The sequence below is a fragment of the Dendrobates tinctorius genome, unplaced genomic scaffold (genome assembly GCF_039654945.1).
Source record: "Dendrobates tinctorius isolate UK_male_01 unplaced genomic scaffold, ASM3965494v1 ptg000032l, whole genome shotgun sequence".
Taxonomy (NCBI): Eukaryota; Metazoa; Chordata; class Amphibia; order Anura; family Dendrobatidae; genus Dendrobates; species Dendrobates tinctorius.
The window spans coordinates 15,631,765-15,652,731 of record NW_027361700.1 but is presented as its reverse complement, the minus strand read 5'-3'; positions in this window follow the sequence as shown (position 1 = coordinate 15,652,731).

Here is a 20,967-nt window from a genome sequence, read left to right as displayed (position 1 = left end):
CTGAATTGTACACTTTATTGTGAATAATGTAATAAAAAAGAAAACACATAACATGGTGGGAAGTTTTCTTCTTTTTCGGTCACCTTAAAGTAAGTTTATAAAAACGACACATGGATAAGAAATTCTGTTATGCAATTAGGGAATCTGTAGTTAGGTTGTTGCTATCCCATTCTTACAACATTATGTAAGGGCAGAGATCCAGATTCCAGCAATGTGTCGCATACTGGGCAGCTTGTGATCATTTTGATAAAATCACTGTTGCTTGGGCGCTTCATTGGAAGATATGGAAAATGGGGTGTGCGCCAGGCACAGAGTGGGCCATAGGGGAACAGAGGAATATCCCAGTGGGCCCTTGTGCAGATATTGGCACCCAACCCCACTGTATGGGCACAGTACTTGACATAATTCACTTAATTTACTCTGTACAGAAAAAAGCAGCATATCACCACTCATTAATCAAACTACCCAGTTTACTATTACAAAGAAGCATAGGTACATTTGTGAATGAGGGAAATGTAATATTTGCATGCAGTTAAAAAGTGGTCGAAGCAAAGTCAATGTTACTGGTGGGCCCTTGTCACCCAGTGCAACACTGGTGTGCGCTATTGCCACCAGAAGGCTGACATTAAGAATTATTACCTTAAGAAAAAAATAAAGTTGCTGCCTTCTCAGGTAGACAGCCTACTGGACCTAAAATTGCCGAACAAGCGTGACTGGCTTCACTGCTTCAGGATGGAGTCCCTTCGCTCGGTTGTTGTTTCTATGGAACTTGGAGAATTTTTTTTAATCTTTGATGGACATTCAGGATGCCTATCTCCACATTCCTATTTTTACAGTACACTACGTGTTCCTCCTTTTCGCTGTCAACTAGTCCTACATTCATTTTGTGGTTCTCCCTTTCAGGCTAGCCAAGGCTCTCTAGGTGTTCACAAAAGTCATGGCTCTTCTGCATGTCAGGAGGATACTGGTCATCCCCTAGTTAGACAGCATCCTTGTCCAAGGCTCCAAGATCCTAGAGTTTGCATAGCTCACTGGACACACTGTTTCTTTTCGGATGGAAAAGTCATGTCTGATCCTGGCTCAGCACATCATCTTCCTGGGAACACTACAACACCATCCAAGTGAAAGTTTTCCATCCAGATGACAAGATTTCGACTTTGCAAGCCATTATCTAATCCCTGAGTTGACCATCTCCCAATCCTCTCCGCTTCTGTATCCGTGTTCTAGGCAAGACAGTGGTGGCCATCGAAGAAATCCCTCTTGCTAGGATCCACACCAGGCTTCTACAGCAGACTCTTCTTTCTCTTTCAGACAAGTCTGTCCTCTCCTTGGATTGCCCGATCCGTCTTCCCCTCACTTTTCTCCCCCCAGTAAAGACAATCTTTGATCTTGTGGCTCATTTTTCTTGGTCGGTCTGCCCTATTCATTGGCAAATTGTGGCGAAGGACATCAGCCTTATTGGAGCACAGTCTTCTGGAAATTGACCATGCATGGTCGGCAGAAGAGTCACAAACTCCTTCCCATCAGCGTTTTGGAGCTCAGAGCAAATAGTGTGGTACTTCTACATTGGCAGAACAAACTCTTGGATCTCCCAATCCAACTCAAGTTTGACATCACCATTTGGCTTTCATCAGCCATCAATGAAGGACTCTGAACAGTCAAACAATGCAGAGGCTTCACAGATTGTCGACTGGGCTGAACAAAGAATCCCAGCAATCTCAAAATGTACATCCCAGGAGTAGATATCTGGGCCGCAGACTTTCTAAGCCATAAAAGTTTAACAGGGGGAAAGTGGTCTCTGCACTCGACCATCTTTAATAAAATCTGTTTACAATGCAGCACTCCAGACAGTCACAAAGTTCCCCAATTCCTGTTCAGAGCTCATGACTCTATAGCATTTGCATTTGATGCTCTTGGGATTCCTTGGTCCCTGCTTCCCAAGTTGCTCAAGAAGATCAAGTCAGAAGGAAGTCCCATCATCCTTGTGGCTCTGCACTGGCCCAGAAGATCATGAGACGTTGAAGTGGTCAACCGTCTCGCAGACGTTCTGTGTAGGCTTCCGGATCGACCAAACTTCCTCTGCTAATCTCCTCTCTCCCACATGAATTCTTGGTCTCTTAATTCACGGTCATCACTACTGAAGCCACAGTTTCTGGTTTGTAAAATCCTTAGTTCTCTTTGATCAGGTTGCAATGGATATCATCAAGACACAGAAGCCATCCTCTCCTTGTATCTATCATCATACCTGAAAGGCCTTTTTCCTCTTGGTGTAAATCTCATGAGGTCACCCCCTATGTTTTTTCCCTACCTTCTTTTCTCACATACCTGTAGCTGGGCCTTGAGTCTGGCTTAGCCTGAAGCTCCTTCAAGGGTCATATTTCGGCACCCTGTCCATTTTTGTCTAAAAGGATCTGGCTTCTGCATGGTGTTGCCCATTCTATTCCTCCTAGCCAGCATTGCTTGGATTCCTGGGATCTTAACCTGGCTCACAGCATTTTCCTGCTATGGCTTTTCTGGAAAGTGATGTTTCTGATTGCTATCATTTCCATCAGGCTAGTATCACAACTTGTGAGTCTATCCTGCCCCTAACTTTTTCTCATCCACCTAGTGGTTTTGCATCCAGTGCCTTTGTTCCTTCCCAAGGTGGTTGCTTTCTTACACATTAACAAAAAGAGAGAGTTTTTTCTTTCCTCTGTCCTTCTAATCTAGCTGAGAAATCCTTACACTGTTTGGATCTGGTCAGAGTTTGTGACAGCTTCCTTCAGACGTTCAGATTACCTGTTTCTAATTCCAGAAGGACCTTGCAGAGGTCTCTCTAACTCAAGGGCAACCTTTGCATGTTGGACTTGTTCTGCCATTCTGGAAGCTTATAAAGCCAGGAACAAAGTCCCCTCTCCCACTGTGGGTCAAGGCCAAGGCTTATGCCAATAGAGCCGTCGGCCTTCCTTGGATATCCACCATCAGGCATCGACCTTGCAGCTTTGTAAGGCTACTACATGGTCCTCTGTCCACACATTCAGTTTGGCAGATTTGAGTCTGAGTAGAAAGGTGCTGCAAATGGTAGTTTCTTGTGTTAGAGTTGTGGCCAAAAGTATTGACACCCCTGCAATTCTGTCAGATAATACTCAGTTTCTTCCTGAAAATGATTGCAAACACAAATTCTTTGGTATTATTATCTTCATCTAATTTGTCTTAAATGGAAAAAAAAGAGAATGAAGCAAAACATTGATCATTTCACACAAAACTCCAAAAATGGGCCAGTCAAAAGTATTGGCACCTTCAGCCTAATACTTGGTTGCACAACCTTTAGCCAAAATAACTGCAACCAACCGCTTCCGGTAACCATCGAGTTTCTTACAATGCTCTGCTGGAATTTTAGACCATTCTTCTTTGGCAAACTGCTCCAGGTCCCTGATATTTGAAGGGTGCCTTCTCCAAACTGCCATTTTTAGATCTCTCCACAGGTGTTCTATGGGATTCAGGTCTGGACTCATTGCTGGCCACCTTAGAAGTCTCCAGTGCTTTCTCTCAAACCATTTTCTAGTGCTTTTTGAAGTGTGTTTTGGGTCATTGTCCTGCTGGAAGACCCATGACCTCTGAGGGAGACCCAGCTTTCTCACACTGGGCCCTACATTATCCTTCAAAATTTGTTGGTAGTCTTCAGACTTCATAATGCCATGCACACGATCAAGCAGTCCAGTGCCAGAGGCAGCAAAGCAACCCCAAAACATCAGGGAACCTCCGCCATGTTTGACTGTAGGGACCGTGTTCTTTTCTTTGAATGCCTCTTTTTTCTCCTGTAAACTCTATGTTGATGCCTTTGCCCAAAAAGCTCTACTTTTGTCTCATCTGACCAGAGAACATTCTTCCAAAACGTTTTAGGCTTTTTCAGGTAAGTTTTGGCAAACTCCAGCCTGGCTTTTTTATGTCTCGGGGTAAGAAGTGGGGTCTTCCTGGGTCTCCTACCATACAGTCCCTTTTCATTCAGATGCCGACGGATAGTACGGGTTGACACTGTTGTACCCTTGGACTGCAGGGCAGCTTGAACTTGTTTGAATGTTAGTCGAGGTTCTTTATCCAACATCAGCACAATCTTGCGTTGAAATCTCTTGTCAATTTTTCTTTTCCGTCCACATCTAGGGAGGTTAGCCACAGTGCCATGGGCTTTAAACTTCTTGATGACACTGCACACGGTAGACACAGGAACATTCAGGTCTTTGGAGATGGACTTGTAGCCTTGAGATTGCTCATGCTTCCTCACAATTTGGTTTCTCAAGTCCTCAGAGAGTTCTTTGGTCTTCTTTCTATTCTCCATGCTTCAATGTGGTACACACAAAGACACAGGACAGAGGTTGAGTCAACTTTAATCCATGTCAACTGGCTGCAAGTGTGATTTAGTTATTGCCAACACCTGTTAGGTGCCACAGGTAAGTTACAGGTGCTGTTAATTACACAAATTAGAGAAGCATCACATGATTTTTCGAACAGTACCAATACTTTTGTCCACCCTCTTTTATGTTTGGTGTGAAATTATATCCAATTTGGTTTTAGGACAATTCTTTTTGTGTTTTTTCATTTAAGACAAATTAAATGAAGATAATAATAACAAAGAATGTGTTTGCAATCATTTTCAGGAAGAAACTGAGTATTATCTGACAGGATTGCAGGGGTGTCAATACTTTTGGCCACAACTGTACTACTTACTTTTTCACTCTTAGGGTGTGTGCACACGCTGCGGATTGCGCTGCGGATTTGATGAAAACCGCAGGTAAATCCGCAGGTCAAAAGACCTGCGGTTTATCTGCAGTTTTATCTGCAGCTTAACCTGCGGTTTTCCCCTGCAGATTCACACCTGCCATGGAGCAGTTGCCAAACCGCAGCGGAATCCGCACAAAGAATTGACATGCTGCGGATTTGAAACTGCAGAAAAACCGCGCGGAAAATTCCGCAGTTTTCATTTTACATAGGTTATAATGGCACTGTACACCGCAGCAAAAACTGCTGTGGATCCGCAGGACCAAAACCGCTGTCTACCTCTAACCAAGCTGTCTCCTCTACAATCCATCGTGAATGCAGCAGCCCCCTGGGTTGTGTTTCTGTCCAACCGCTTCTCCAATGCCTCTACCCAGTCACTGCCCTGGTTACCCATTCGCTGCAGAGTACAATATAAACTCATCTCTATCACCCACAAAGCTCTCCACATTTCTGCACTGCCCTATATCTCCTCCTTCATTTCTGTCTATCTCCCTACAAGTGCCCTCTGTTTTGCAACTCATCTAAGACTAAGATTCTCCATAATTCGAACCTCGCACCTCCATCTATAATACTTCTCTCGTGCTGCAGTAGTCTACTGGAATGCACTACCCTAAACAATCCAACTGATATCTAGCCCCCGTGTTTTGAAGAGTGCTATAAAAAACACACCTGTTTAGATAAGCCTATCACCTAAACGCAATAGCAAAAAGTGAAAAAACAGAAAAAACAGCACCAAACTGTTAACTGCTGTTGTCTCTTTCCACAAGGGTCTGTCCAGCGGACGTCACAGCAAAAATCAACAATGGGATGGAAAAAGGGAGAGGAAGGCCCTAAGAATTGAGAATGAGGGATGAGGCACCTCCTAACATATCCTGTGCCTATCCCTAAGCTCCCTAAAGCCCTATGCGGGATTTTCCCCCCGCCGCCGTCACGTGCCTGGTCAATAGATGCCTGGCTAGTGCACTGGCCGGCAAGGACGCTAGATTCACCACTGCAGATAGTGAAAACACAGGGGGTAGTGACAAGCACGAGACAGACAGAGATAGGGAACAAGAAAACTTAGCTTTCAAGCTTCGGTTGCAAGCTCCACACAACGGAGGATATGGAACCAGGACCTCAAGCAGCTGATTCATACTGGCACCAGAGAGCTCCCAACTCCTCAGCTGGTTTTCAGAGGCAAACTCTATCACCAACAGTCAGCTGATGCGTCAGGTGAATATTTAAATGATGGTGGGCGTGGTCACCACCCACATTAGCTGACCAGCAACACAGAAGCTGCTAGCAAGGAAACTGACATTAACCCTTGCTGGCCAAAAGTAAAAACCATGTTTAAATTAAAGCAGAACCAAAGCTATCAATACTCCAAAAATGAGTTGTGACAGTACCCCTCATTTCAATGAGGGCCCTCTGGACCCTAAACCCCAGACTACACCGGAAATTACGTACGGTGAAGACGCCTCAATCCACTTGGATTCACCCCGCACTCACCTGATCCTCAGGTTTATGTCAAACGCAGCCCGATGGTGAGGGAAATAACGTAGGTTCCGGAGGTCCAACAAATCTTCAGAGCAACGACTTGTGGAATACGTTATGTAACTGCATTACTGTGGGTAACTCCATCTAGAAGGTCCTAGGGTTGAGAACAACCTGACACCCGATACGGCCCGATAACCTTAGAACTCCAGGTCCCAGATGCGTAATTTCACTTGATGTTTTTAGTGGACACCCACACATACTCATTCACACACAGGTCCAGACCTGAACATTTATTTCCATGTGCGCGTCTGCCAACAGACGGTAATCTCCCTGGGGAACAGAAAACATAGGTGGCCCCCCGTGTCACCAGCCCCCGTGTCACCAGACTCATTCCCCTTATATATTTAGGGGGAACCACCACCCTCCCCTGATCCCTCCTCCTGTGAGGATCCCGAGACTCAGGGATTACTTGTGGTGAGGATTGAATCTTGGACCTATTCCCTGGTAGCACCTTAGCTGCCTCCATTGTAGAAGGAGTAGATTCAAGAAGGACGGCAGAGACCTTAGCTCTCAGGCAACAGTCTTTACAAGACTGGTCCCAACTAACTACACACGTGGTCAAAATTGCTGGTACCCCTCGTTTAATGACAGAAAAACCCAGAAAGGTGACAGAAATAACTTGAATCTGGCAAAAGTAATAATAAATCAAAAATCTATGAAAATTAACAAATGAAAGTCAGACATTGCTTTTCAACCATGCTTCCACAGAATTTTTTTAAAAAATAAAACTCATGAAATAGGCCTGGACAGAAATGATGGTACTCTTAACTTAATATTTTGTTGCACAACCTTTTGAGGCAATCACTGCAATGAAAGGGTTCCTGTGACTGTCAATGCGACTTCTGCACTTCTCGACAGGTATTTTGGCCCACTCCTCAAGAGGAAAATGCTCCACTAGTCTCATGTTTGAAGGTTGCCTTTTCCAGACAGCATGTTTCAGATCTTTCCAATGATGCTCAATAGGATTTAGGTCAGGGCTCATAGAAGGCCATGTCAGAATAGTCCAATGTTTTCCGCTTAGCCATTCTTGGGTGTTTTCAGCTGTGTGTTTTGGGTCATTATCCTGTTGCAAGATCCATGACCTGCAACTAAGATCAAGCTTTCTGACACTTGGCACCACAGTTCTCTCTAGACTCCCTTGATAGTCTTGAGATTTCATTGTGCTCTGCACAGATTCTAGACACCCTGTGCCAGATGCAGCAAAGCAGCAGAACATAACAGAGCCTCCTCCATGTTTCACAGTAGGGACAGTATTCTTTTCTTGATATGCTTCATTTTTCCATCTGTGAACATAGAGCTGATGTACCTTGCCAAAAAGTTCCATTTTTGTCTCATCTGTCCATAGGACAGTCTCCCAGATACTTTGTGGCTTGTCAACATGTAGTTTAGCAAATTCCAGTCTGGCTTTTTTATGATTTTTTTTTCAAAAATGGTGTCCGCCTTGGTTGTCTCCCATGAAGTCCACTTTGGCTTATACAATGACAGATGATGCAATCTGACACTGATGTTCCTTGAGCTTGAAGTTCACCTTTAATCTGTTTAGAAGTTTTTCTGGGCTCTTTTGTTACCATTCATATTATCCATCTCTTTGATTTGTCATCAATTTTCCTCCAGCGGCCACATCCAGGGAGGTTAGCTACAGTCCCATGGAGCTTAAATTTCTGAATAATATGTGCAACTGTAATCAGACAAAAATCAAGCTGCTTGGAGATGTGTTATGAATGGGTCACCGAGGAGGATGGCAGGAACAGGCTAAGCCACCAGAAAACCAGAGAGGTTGGTAACTAAGCGGATTGCAGACCCCTGATCCTACCAACACAACTAGCAGTAGCCGTGGAGCGTTCCTACGATGCCCTAGACGCTTCGTCACAGTCGGACAACTAACTAAGCCAGAAGTCAGAAGGGTGAAATCTAACCTGCCCCGGAGCAGATCCCCAAAGGAATAGACAGCCCCCAAACATATATTGTCGGTGAGACAAGATGAGACACAACACAGGCAGAAAACAGACTGAGCAAATGGTGGGGCCCAAGCTGTCTAGACAGGACAGGACAGAAAAGATACTGTCTGCAATCACGCACAAAACCCTAGAAAAATCCAACACTTCTGATATACAACAAAACCTGCATTCACACAACCTCACCCCCGCTAGATCAGCACTCTGGTATAAACTGGAAGCAAAGCAAAAGATACTAACATAACAGGGGACTGAACAAACTGACACACCCTAGCAAAAAAGCAGAAAGCAAAAAAAGGCACATCCAAATTAGATGCAAAGGATTAGAAAAAGAATCAATTAACTGAACCTTGCAGATCAGGCAGGGGACAAAAGAACACCAAATGCACAAGGAGGAAAATCACCAGCAACCTTCAAGAGCAGCCAGCTCAATTTATATGCTCCCAGCCAGTAATACCAGGTTCCCAATTATCATCATCAGGTGGGGAACTTCCATCAACCTGGCCAGATCCACTACTCTCAGTAACCACCAGAGGGAGCAGAGGGAGCTTCGGCTCAGAGATCCGAGCAAGGGAATTCACAACAGAGATGGTCTCTTTCTTTTACCTTTAACATATTTGTCTAAAATTTTATTTCTAATCTCTTGAGACAACTCTTTCCATCTCTTCCACTGGTCTATGTTGAATGTTGAGTGTGATGCACACCATGTCACCAAACAGCACAGTGAGTATCTGTAGCCCTCTATACAGGCCCACTCACTGATTCCAAGATTGCAGACATCTGAGATGCTAATTAGTGGACACTCCTTGATTTAACAAATCCCTACGGTCACATTATTTTCAGGGGTACCATCATTTCTGTCCAGGCCTATTTCATGAGTTTTATTTATTTTTTAATTCTGTGGAAGCATGGTTGGAAAGCAATGTCTAAGTGAACAGCTGAAGAGCAGGTGGGAGGATGCTCAGCGTATTCTCCTCCCAAGAGTGGATTTATACTAGGGGTCTCTGAAAATGGCACCATTTTTTAAACAAACTTTGAATTTTTTTACCCCTAAATAAAAAAACAAAACAAAACTATAGAAGATTGGTATTTGCAAAATTGTAATGACCTGGGGAATCATAATGGCAGGTCTGTTTTAGCATTTAGTGAACATGGTAAGAAAAAAAAATTTTGTGGAATTACACTTTTTTGCAATTTCACCACACTTGGATTTTTTTTTCACATTTTCCAGTACATTATATGGTAAAATCAATGGTGTGTTCAAAAGTACAACTTTTCCTAGAAAAAAAACAAACCCTCACATTGCCATATTGACGGAAACATTAAAAAAAAGTTATAGCTCTGGGAAGAATAGAGAAAAAAAAGAAAATGGAGCCGATGTGAAGGGGTTAAGCAAAAGGCACAATTAAACTAACAACAGCATGAACACCAAGGAGATCTCCAAACAACTCAGGGTCAAAGTTGTTGAGAAGTAAAAGTCAGGTTTGTGTTATAAAAAAAAAAATCAAATCCATTATCATCATATTGAAAGAACTTGGTACTACAACAAACCTGACAAGAGAAGGACACCAACCAAAACTCTCAGCCCGGGCAGGGAGGGCATTAATCAGAGAGGCAATACAGAGACCAAAAGAGACCATGATGGAGCTGCAGAGTTGCCAAGCAGAGAATGGATTATCTGCCTATATGACCACAATAAGCCATACACTCCATACAGGTGGCCTTTATTGAAGAGTGGACAGAAAAAAAGCCTTTACTTATGCACAAAAATTTTAAGACTTGTCTTGAGTTTGCCAAGAGACGTGGAGACTCCCCAAATGTATAGAGGAAGGTGCTGTGGTGAATACTATTGCCAGCCACTGTAGTATTTTTCTTAGACTTTGCAAAGTCATTTGACGCTCCTATATAAATGCCAAATTTATAAATTAAAGGGTCATTTGACGCTCCTATATACACCATGTGCAGAATTATTAGACAAGCTGTATTTGAGAGGATTCTTTTTATTATTGAATAACAACTATGTTCTCAATGAACCCAAAAGACTCATAGATATCAAAGCTTAATATTTTTGGAAGTTGGAGTGGGGTTTTTTTTTAGATTTGGCTATCTTAGGAGGATATCTGATTGTGCAGTTAACTATTACAGTGCAGAATTATTAGGCAACTTAATAAAAACCAAATATATACCTATCTCACTAGGTTATTTTCACCAGGTAAACCAATAGAGCAACACAAAATTTAGAAATAAACATTTCTGACATAAACAAAACAAAAAAAAATCAGTGACCAATATAGCCACACCTTTCTTTACGATGACACTCAAAAGCCTTCCATCCATAGATTCTGTCAGTTGCTTGATCTGTTTACGATTAACACTGCGTGCAGCAGCCACCACAGCCTCCCAGACAATGTTCCGAGAGGTGTACTGTTTTCACTCCCTGTAGAGGTCACATTTTATGAGGGACCACAGGTTCTCTATGGGGTACAGATCAGGTGAACAAGGGGGCCATGTCATTATTTTTTCTTCTTTTAGACCTTTACTGGCCAGCCACGCTGTGGAGTATTTGGATGCATGTGATGGAGCATTGTCCTGCATGAAAATCATGTTTTTCTTGAACGATACCGACTTCTTCCTGTACCACTGCTTGAAGAAGGTGTCTTCCAGAAACTGCCAGTAGGTCTGAGAGTTGAGCTTCACTCCATCTTCAACCCAAAAAGGTCCCACAAGTTCATCTTTGATGTTACCAGCCCGTACCAGTACCCCACCTCCACCTTGCTGGCATCTGAGTCGGAGTGGAGCTCTCTGCCCTTTACTGATCCAGCCTTGGGCCCATCCATCTAGCCAATCAAGAGTTGCTCTCATTTCATCCGCCCATAAAACCTTGGAAAAATCAGTCTTAAGATATTTCGTGAGCCCAGTCTTGACGTTCTGTCTTATGTTTCTTGTTGAAAGGTGGTCGTTTTTCAGCCTTCCTTAGCTTGGCCATGTCCCTGAATATGGCACACCTTGAGCTTTTTGATACTCCAGTAACATTGCAGCTCTGAAATATGGCAAAACTGGTGGCGAATGGCATCTTGGAAGCTTCACGCTTGATTTTCCTCAATTCATGGGCAGTTATTTTGCGCCTTTTTTTATCAACACGCTTCTTGCGACCCTGTTGGATATTTGCCATGAAACGCTTGATTGTTCGGTGATCACGCTTCAAAAGTTTGGCAATTTCAAGACTGCTGCATCCCTCTGCAAGACATCTCACAATTTTTGACTTTTCAGAGTACGTCAAATCTTTCTTCGGACCCATTTTGCCAAAGGAAAGGAAGTTGCCTAATAATTAAGCAAACCTTTTATAGGGTGTTCATGTCATTAGACCACACCCCTCCTCATTGCAGAGATGCAAATCACCTGATTTACATAATTGGCAGTTGGCTTTCAAGCCTATACAGCTTGGAGTAGGGCAACATGTATAAAAAGGATAATGTGATCAAAATACTCATTTGCCTAATAATTCTGCACCCAGTGTAAATGCCAAATTGATTAATTAAAGGGAACCTGTCAGCAGGATTGTGCACAGAAACCTACACACAGTGTCAGGTCGGCGCCGTTATTCTGATTAAAATGATACCTTGGTTGATTAAATCTGCCTTGTGGTTGCTGTTTAATCTTTATTTTCAGTTTTCAGTTAATGATATGCTCGTGCTTGGGAGTATACAGTATATACAGTACAAACCAAAAGTTTGGACACACCTTCTCATTCAAAGAGTTTTATTTATTTTCATGACTATGAAAATTGTAGATTCACTCTTGCTAGGCGTCAGGTTCCGGTCGCTGCACAGCAGGAATCTCGAGCCTTACTTCCGGTGGTCTCCCATTCCTCTCCAGCCGCAGAGGAGGTTGCTCAGCAAACTCGTCTGTCTCGGCGGTCTGCCCAGACCAGCTTCGTGGGTTTGCTTGCTGCTGCCACCTCTGGCACAGCTACGGCAATACATGCTGTTCAGCAGCGAGATTCTCCAGGGACTAAGCCCTCATGTCGGGCCACTGAGCATGCCCGTGGAGCGATCTCCCATTGGAGATCAAAGGTCACGTGCTCAGGTCCTGCTCCTGTTCGGATTGGCTTATCCGAGAAGTCAGGAAGGTCCCGGACGCTCGCAGCTATAAAAGGTTCGCATGGCCACTCGGCCATGCGCTAGGACAGACTGTATTTTCAGACTATAAGGAGTGAGTGATCAATTTACGTATGAATGTCTCTGGTGTCTGACTCATTATGAAATCCCCACCCTTGGTACGCATGTGTTGTGCAGCCTAGCCTGCTAGCGCCCAGGCTTAGGCGTAGGTAGGTCTGAGTCAGGCATTAGCCATCATCAGTGACTCGGCACGCCTCAGTGCAAGTGCTCCATACTCCATAGCCAGTGTCTCTAGCGGCGTTTGTGGCAGCGACGCCGCATGCCCAGTGGGCCTAGAGGGACTCTAACTCCGTGTCCTTGGGGCAGAGTTCTGTGGCCGTTTGCTGTGCGCCTCTTGGGCTGGGCTCTGTGAGCTAAACAGGCTCCGGCATCCACGTTCAGCGGCTGTGCGGTTCTGTGAATTAACAGTGACCGCTCCTGTTCACACTGGGTGATGTAACCCACGTGTGACTGTTTTCACGCCGCTCTATTCTTCCGCCATTGTCTAGCAGCAGTGTACCACCTCTGCACGGTGGACCCTGGGCTGCGAACGCACCTACTACTACTTTATAATCTGGTGCGTTCCGCCAGCCTTAACATTATCCTAGCGCCAATGTCTGGCTAGTAATGGCAGACGAACAGCGACTGCATAGGTAAATCCAGCAACTGGAGGGTAGGTTGGCAGCGCTAGAGCGTTCCACCTCAGCTGCGGATGTTACTTCGGTTGCCGTCCAAGCAGCTACAGAGGCTGTCTCCCGTGTCTCCACGGCCAGTCCTGCCCCGACCTTGTCCCGCCTCCCGCTGCCCGAGAAGTTCTCGGGTGATAGTGCTTCATGCAGGGGTTTCGTGAGTCAGTGCTCCATTCACCTGGAGTTGCTGGCCACACGATTTCCCTCCGAGCGGGCCAAGATGGGGTTTATCATCTCCCTCCTGTCGGGCAGGGCCCTGGAGTGGGCCACCCCGCTGTGGGAGCGTGGGGATCTCCTGGTTCAGAATGCCACCCATTTCCTGGTCACTCTGAAATAGGTGTTCCTGGGTCCTCGGGTCACACACGATACCGCACTTCAGTTGCTGGCTCTAACCCAGGGAGCGTCTCTGGTCAGCCAGTATGCCATCCTCTTCAGAACTCTGGCCTCGGAGTTGGAGTGGCCAGATAAGGTTCTCATACCTATATTCTCGAGAGGCCTGGCTGATCATGTCAAAGACGCCATGGCCACCAGGGAGGTGCCCACCACTTTAGAGGAGCTCATTACGGTCTCTACCCGAATTGATATTCGCTTCACGGAGCGAAGGCTGGAGCGCTCCAGGTCCCGCCAACGTTATAAGTTGGCTCCAAATGTTGCTAGACCACTGGATCCTCCCGGTCAGCCTCCCGAGCCTCCAGAGGCCATGGAGGTGTCCCGCACGGGGTCCAGGACCCGGTCCGCGCGGGTACCTCCAGCCTGATTCCGCTGTCGGCAGACTGAGCATCTTGCTAACCAGTGACCACAGCGCTCAGGAAATGCTCCCGTCTAGTGGTTATCGGAGGGGGCCTACTAGACACCGCGACTTTCTCCTCCAAGCTCCTGTTTAAAGGGGTGTTAGAGTTTAATTCCTCCACTCTGATGGTGGTAGTTTGCGTGGACTATGGAGCGGAGGGCAATTTCATGTCATCTGCCTTCGCTCAACAACACGCAGTCCCCCTGGTCTTACTACCTCAACCAGTCACCATCAGAGTGGTGAATGGGGCGACACTCCCGTCCCAAATCACCCACCAGACAGCTCCACTGAGACTCTCTTTGTCTCCTTCTCATCAGGAGATGTTGTCTCTCCTTGTTATGCCCGAAGGGATCGACCAGGTCCTCCTAGGGGTTCCCTGGTTGCGATCTCACTCCCCTCACATAGAGTGGTCTTCAGGAAAAATCCTCGGTTGGAGCAAGGCCTGCGAGGGTAGGTGTCTGAGGGACTGCATACAGGTCGCCACGTCTGAGGTTCCTGCAGATCTCTCCTCGCTTCCCAAGCCATATCGACAGTATGCAGATGTGTTCTCCAAGAAGGCGGCAGAGACCCTTCCACCGCACCGCGGCCATGTCTCAGTATATCAGGGAGAATCTTGCAACAGGATTCATTATGAAGTCTGAGCTGGGAAAACCATCCTGTCTGGCTTAAGCTTTTATTAGTGGTTCAGCCGCTCGATCCTTGTTCACATTCACATCACTTGGCAAGTGAAAAGGTTTAAATACTAGAGTAGGGACTGTCCCACAAGGGGTGGCGGGATGGCTTGTACATTATTTTGATCAAAATTATGTTTACTAAATACCCTTATTATTATTACCTTTATGCATTATTTGCAGTTTATTTTTTACTTTTTAGTTCAGGATATTTGTGTTTTTTGCTTTTTGTTTTCTCTGGTTAATGGTCATGTGTTAATATGCACTTACATTGTGCATACACATTAACTTACTTTTTCAGTTCAGATTCGTTTTTAATTAATTTCATTGTGCATTCAGCGCATATATGGGTGTGACCGCCCTCTTTCTGAGCTGGGAAAACCATCCTGTCTGGCCTAAGCTTTTACTAGTGGTTTAGCCGCTCGATCCTTGTTCACATTCACATTCACGTCACTTGGCAAGTGAAAAGGTTTTAAATACTAGAGTAGGGACTGTCCCACAAGGGTTGCCGTGACGTGGCGGGATGGCTTGTACATTATTTTGATCAAAATTATGTTTACTAAATACCCTTATTATTATTACCTTTATGCATTTTTTACAGTTTATTTTTTACTTTGTAGTTCAGGATATTTGTGTTTTTTGCTTTCTGTTTTCTCTGGTTAATGGTCATGTGTTAATATGCACTTACATTGTGCATACACATTAACTTACTTTTTCAGTTCAGATTCGTTTTTTGTTAATTTCATTGTGTATTCAGTGCATATATGGGTGTGACCGCCCTCTTTCTGAGCTGGGAAAACCATCCTGTCTGGCCTAATCTTTTACTAGTGGTTCAGCCGCTCGATCCTTTTTCACATTCACGTCAATTGGCAAGTGAAAAGGTTTTAAATACTAGAGTAGGGACTGTCCCACAAGGGTTGCCGTGACGTGGCGGGATGGCTTGTACATTATTTTGATCAAAATTATGTTTACTAAATACCCTTATTATTATTACCTTTATGCATTATTTGCAGTTTATTTTTTACGTTTTAGTTCAGGATATTTGAGTTTTTTGCTTTTTGTTTTCTCGTGTTCTCCAAGAAGGCGGCAGAGACCCTTCCACCGCACCGCCCGTACGACTGTCCTATTGACCTCTTGCCCGATGCTGAGCCTCCCCGGGGTCGAGTATATCCCCTATCTCTCCCAGAGACAGAGGCCATGTCTCAGTATATCAGGGAGAATCTGGCAAGAGAATTCATTAGGAAGTCGGTGTCTCCGGCGTGAGCGGGATTCTTCTTTGTCCAAAAGAAGAATGGAGAATTACGCCCATGCATCGATTACAGGGGTCTTAACGCCATAACCGTTAAGAACAAGTATCCTTTGCCCCTGATATCGGAACTGTTTGATAGGCTACGGGGAGCAAGAGTGTTTACTATGCTCGATCTGCGGGGAGCCTATAGCCTGATTCGCATCCGTGAGGGAGACGAATGGAAGATGGCTTTTAACACCAGGGACGGGCACTATGAGTACCTGGTGATGCCCTTCGGGCTATGTAACGCTCCAGCCGTCTTCCAAGACTTTGTGAACGATATCTTCCGGGATATGCTTACCACCTCGGTAGTAGTCTATCTGGACGATATTCTCATTTACTCTCCAGATATTGACTCCCACCAGAGAGATGTTCGCAAAGTTTTCGATCTCCTGCGGGCCAACTCTCTTTATGCCAAATTGGAGAAATGTGTGTTTGAGCAGGAGTCCTTGCCTTTCCTGGGCTACATCATCTCAGCCCAGGGTTTGGCCATGGATCCTGCAAAGCTACAGGCGGTGATGGATTGGCAGGAACCCCATTCTCTCAAAGCGATGCAGCGCTTTATGGGGTTCATAAACTACTATCGCCAATTCATTCCCCATTTCTCAACTTTGGTAGCGCCCTTGGTAGCCCTCACCAAGAAGGGTGCGAATCCCAAACTGTGGTCGGAGACTGTCTCCAAGGCCTTCGCCTCCATTAAGTCCCAATTCGCTAGCGCTCCCATTCTACATCGCCCTGATGTTGATAAGCCCTTCTTCCTGGAGGTGGAGCGGTCCTTTCTCAGAAGGACTTGCAAGGTCGGAAGCACCCATGCTTCTTCTTCTCTAAGACCTTCACACCGGCGGAGAGGAATTATTCCATCGGGGATAGGGAGTTACTAGCAATGAAGTTGGCCTTCTTAGAGTGGAGACACCTCCTGGAGGGGGCTCGCCACCAGGTGTTCACCGACCACAAAAATTTGGTCTATTTACAGACAGCCCAGCGGCTGAATTCTCGCCAGGCCAGATGGTCCTTGTTCTTCTCCCGATTCCATTTCACACTGCATTTTCTCTCTGGGGAGAAGAACGTCCGGGCCGACGCTCTTTCTCGCTCCGTGGTGTCATCAGAGGAGGAGGAGCCTCGGCTGATAGTCCCATCAGAGAGCCTGAGGACCGTGGCTCCGGTTGCTCTCGAGTCTGTACCTCCGGGCAAGACCTTAGTCCCTGCCCATCTGCGACGGAGGTCCTCACTTGGGCTCATTCGTCCAGGGTGGGTGGCCATTTCGGGATCAAACGGACCTCTGAACTCCTGGTGAGGACGTACTGGTGGCCGCATATGGCCTGTGACGTCAGGGACTATATTCGGGCATGCGTCTCTTGCGCCCAGAATCGGCCCTCTCAGCAGAGGCCCGCGGGGTTACTCTATCCTCTGCCGGTTGCGAACAGGCCCTGGGAGATGGTCGGTATGGACTTTGTGGTGGGTCTGCCCAAGTCCAGCGGCAGCACTGTCATTTGGGTGGTCACCGGCCATTTTTCCAAGATGGTGCATCTGGTACCTCTCTCTTGGATATCTTCGGCACGGGGCCTGGCAGCATTGTTTATTAAACATGTTTTCCGCCTACACAGCATGCCGGATGAGATTGTTAGCGACCGGGTTCCTCAATTTTCGTCTCGGCTCTGCTTTGTTCTCTGCTCAGCATTGAGCTAAATCTCTCCTCTGCCTATCATCCCGAGACGAACGGGTTGGTTGAGAGAGCCAATCAGACCCTGGTGACATATCTGCGACATTTTGTCTTGGCTAGGCAGGATGATTGGGCCCCCTTGCTGCCGTGGGCGGAGTTCACCTTAAACAACGCTGTGGCCGACTCCACCGGTCAGACACCTTTTCTCTTAAATTACGACCAGCATCCGTGTGTCCCTGTGCCCATGCCCGTGTTGTCCACCGACTCTAGGGTGGCAGACTCGGTGGTGGAGGCACGTGACATTTCGGATCGCACGCAGAATGCTATACGGGCCTCCAAGGAGAGAATGAGGTCCTCCGCTGACACTCGCCGGCGTCCGGCTTTGAACTTCGCCCCTGGTGACTTGGTGTGGCTCTCCGCTCGAAACATCAGGCTGCGGGTAGAGTCCGCTAAGTTCGCACTGTGCTATATTGGTCCGTTCAAGGTTCTCGAGCAGATCAACCCTGTGGTCTATCGCCTAGCTCTTCCACCACACTTGGCCATCTCGAACACGTTTCATGTGTCTCTCCTTAAGCCGGTTCACATGTCCCGGTTTTCTGAGCCATCTGCCGGGACATCAGACCTGTAGTCAGACGAGTTTGAGGTCAATGCCATCGTGGGATGCAAGCTGATGCGGGGCAAAAAATTTTATTTGGTGGATTGGAAGGGTCATGGTCCAGAGGCTCGGACCTGGGTGCTGGTGGAGAACATCCACGCTCCTCTTCTCATTGCGGAATTTGAGTGGAGCGAGGCTCAGAGAGGAGTGTGCCCTAGGAGGGTGGGTAATGTTAGGCGTCGGGTTCCGGTCGCTGCACAGCGGGAATCTCGAGCCTTACTTCCGGCGGTCTCCCATTCCTCTCCAGCCGCAGAGGAGTTTGCTCAGTAAACTCGTCGGTCTCAGCACTCTGCCGGACCAGCTCCATGGGTTTGCTTGCTGCTGCCACCTCTGGCACAGCTACGGCAATACATGCTGTTCAGCAGCGAGATTCTCCAGGGACTAAGTCCTCATGTTGGGCCACTGAGCATGCCCATGGAGCGATCTCCCATTGGAGATCGAAGGTCACGTGCTCAGGTCCTGCTCCTGTTCGGATTGGCCCATCCGAGAAGCCAGGAAGGTCCCGGATGCTCGCGGCTATAAAAGGTTTGCATGACCGCTCGGCCATGCGCTGGGATAGACTGAATTTTCAGACTATAAGGAGTGAGTGATGAATGCACGTATGAATGTCTCTGGCGACTGACTCATTATGAAACCCCTACCCTTGGTATGCATGTGTTGTGCAGCCTAGCCTGCTAGCGCCCAGGCTTTGGCGTAGGTAGGTCTGAGTCTGAGTCAGGCATTAGCCATCATCAGTGACTCGGCACGCCTCAGTGCAAGTGCTCCATACTCCATAGCCAGCGTCTATAGCGGCGTTCATGGCAGCGACGCCGCGCGCCTAGTGGGCCTAGAGGGACTCTAACCCTGTGTCCTTGGGGTAGAGTTCTGTGACCGTTTGCTGTGCGCCTCTTGGGCCAGGCTGTGTGAGCTAAACAGGCTCCGGCATCCACGTTCAGCGGCTGTGCGGTTCTGTGAATTAACAGTGTCCGCTCCTGTGCACACTGGGTGACATAACCCACGTGTGACTGTTTTCACGCCGCTCTATTCTTCCGCCATTGTCTAGCAGCAATGTACCACCTCAGCACGGTGGACCCCGGGCTGCGAACGCACCTACTACTACTTTATAATCTGGTGCCTTCCGCCAGCCTTAACAACTCTGAAGGCATCAAAACTATGAATTAACACATGTGGAAATATATAATTAACAAAAAAGTGTGAAACAACTAAAAATATGTCATATTCTAGGTTTTTCAAAGTAGCCACCTTTTGCTTTGATTACTGCTTTGCACACTCTTGGCATTCTCTTGATGAGCTTCAAGAGGTAGTCACCGGAAATGGTCTTCTAACAGTCTTGAAGGAGTTCCCTGAGATGCTTAGTACTTGTTGGCCTTTTTGCCTTTACTCTGTGGTCCAGTTCACCCCAAACCATCTCGATTGGGTTCAGGTCTGGTGACTGTGGAGGCCAGGTCATCTGGCGTAGCACCCCATCACTCTCCTTCTTGGTCAAAAAGCCCTTACGCATACAAATCTGCTGCTGTGTGAAGACATTGGTGACACAGAGCTGTCTCATTCACACAGCAGAGGCTTTGTCACACAACAGATTACATCAGTGACTGCCATCCCCTGTGCAGATTAGAAGCTGCAGACCCCCATCACTGGCCATCACACAGTCTGTTCTCACTGCTGCAAACAGCCTGGGACAGTGAGGGAAGGAATTACTGATAATGAGTTATGTATTGTAATCATGGAGTGGCCCAGAATACAGGACGATTTTCCCTCCTCACTGGTTTCACTTTCCATAGATCACTGTTCAGCGTGTGTCTGGGGGAGGAGCAGCTGCACTCTGCAGTGAGACTGCTGGAGGGGAAGAATTTGTTACTGTGTGATGAGGGCTGCTTCATGTGGACGGGGAGGGCCTGTAGCTATGGAGGGTGGGGTTGTTGCTATAGAGGGCATGTTTGGAGTAGAGTAGGAGGTTACGACTAGTTCTCATTTCAATGCCATAACACCCCCCCTTGGACGTTCTGTTCCGTGCAAACCGTGCAAACTAGTGACAGAAAGTAAATTATTGTCATAATTCTGCAGCACAGATATGTACTGAGATTATGTGAAAAGCCCGGACAACCCCTTTAAATGGAAGAAGTTTGGGACCACTAGAAGTCTTTCTAGACCTGGCCGTCCAGCCAAACTGAGCAATCGTGGGAGAAGAACCTTGGTGAGAGAGGTGAGAGAAGAACCCCAAGATCACTGTGGCTGAGCTCCACACATGCAGTAGAAAGATGGGAGAAAGTTCCACAAAGTCAACTATCACTGCAGCCCTCCACCAGTCGGGCTTTTATGGCAGAGAGGCCCAATGAAAGCCTGTCCTCAGTGCAAGACATTTGAAAACCCGCATAGAGTTTGCTAAAAAAAAACACATGAAGGACTCCCAGACTATGAGAAATAAGATTCTCTAGTCTGATGAGACGAAGATAGAACTTTTTGGTGATAATTCTAAGTGATATGTGTGGAGAAAACCAGGCACTGCTCATCACCTGCCCAATACAATCCCAACAGTGAAACATGGTGGTGGCAGCATCATGCTATGGGGTGTTTTTCAGCTGCAGGGACAGTACGACTGGTTGTAATTGAAGGAAACATGAATGAGGCCAAGTACAGAGATATCCTGGATGAAAACCTCTTCCAGAGTGCTCTGGACCTCAGACTTGGCAGAAGGTTCACCTTCCAACAAGACAATGACCCTAAGCACACAACTAAAATAACAAAGGAGTGGCTTCAGAACAACTCTGTGACCATTCTTAACTGGCCCAGCCAGACCCCTGACCTAACCCC